Here is a 986-nt window from a genome sequence, read left to right on the forward strand (position 1 = left end):
AAAAGCCATGTTATCTCCATATCACTCCTTTCTTCTTTTTAATCCTTCTATCAGTGTTTGGGAATCTCTCCCCAGATGCAGGGATTTTTCCAGGAAACCATCAGGAACCTTTTCCTTTCTTTTGTATGGCCTTATCTATCACCTTACACATGTGTATTGCAACATAGCTCCCATTTATTCTGTTCTCTTGATCACCATGTGACAATGATACATCTGGTTTGTCATGGAGTCTGACTTCCCAGGAGAGAAAAGTCTGGGTAATCAGTTACAAAATGCTGATAATATACACTGAGCAGAACTCGGGGACTATTGAGCAAGTCTACATCTATATGCCCACAAAAGAGAGGTCTCTAATTTGCCTGTGAAGTATTTTCATCTCACCTAATTACATAAGTAAGGCAGTATGATTGGGTATGAGTTACAAAATCACAGCCAGATTGTTTGACCATGCCCGTATTTCTGATGAGTGTGCCATGCTAAGTCACCTTCCATGCTTTGAGCCCAACCAGTTCCCTCCTTGTCACTTCTCTAACTGTTCCTAAAGAATATGACTGACACACATGCACTCAAGTATCAGTGGGGGCTGCCTCTGAACACTTTTCTATCCACTGCAAGCAAACAATGTTTAAAAGGGCATAAACTGGAGTGATCAAAATCAGGTGGTCAGCCTTTCTTTTGGATGTATTTGTGATCAAAGCATCTTTCTCTGATACTTTCTGCTCATTTTTCATTATTGATATCTATATATTTAGGTATCTATTTCTCTACTATTACTGTATTCTTTATAGAAGAATGTCCCACACAAATACTGTTAAGACTACTGTCAAATAGAAAACCTTACCTAACATTTATATTGGTACAAACCCTATGATTCTAAAATTACTTTCCAGAAAGGAAACCAGATGACTTTTCCACAAAAAAAAAAAAAAAAAAAAAAAAAAAAAAAAAAAAAAAAAAAAAAAAAAAAAAAAAAAAAAAAAAAAAAA

The sequence above is a fragment of the Empidonax traillii genome, unplaced genomic scaffold, assembly GCF_003031625.1.
Source record: "Empidonax traillii isolate 1590-97213 ecotype Southwest subspecies unplaced genomic scaffold, ASM303162v1 scaffold2120:size56484, whole genome shotgun sequence".
Taxonomy (NCBI): Eukaryota; Metazoa; Chordata; class Aves; order Passeriformes; family Tyrannidae; genus Empidonax; species Empidonax traillii.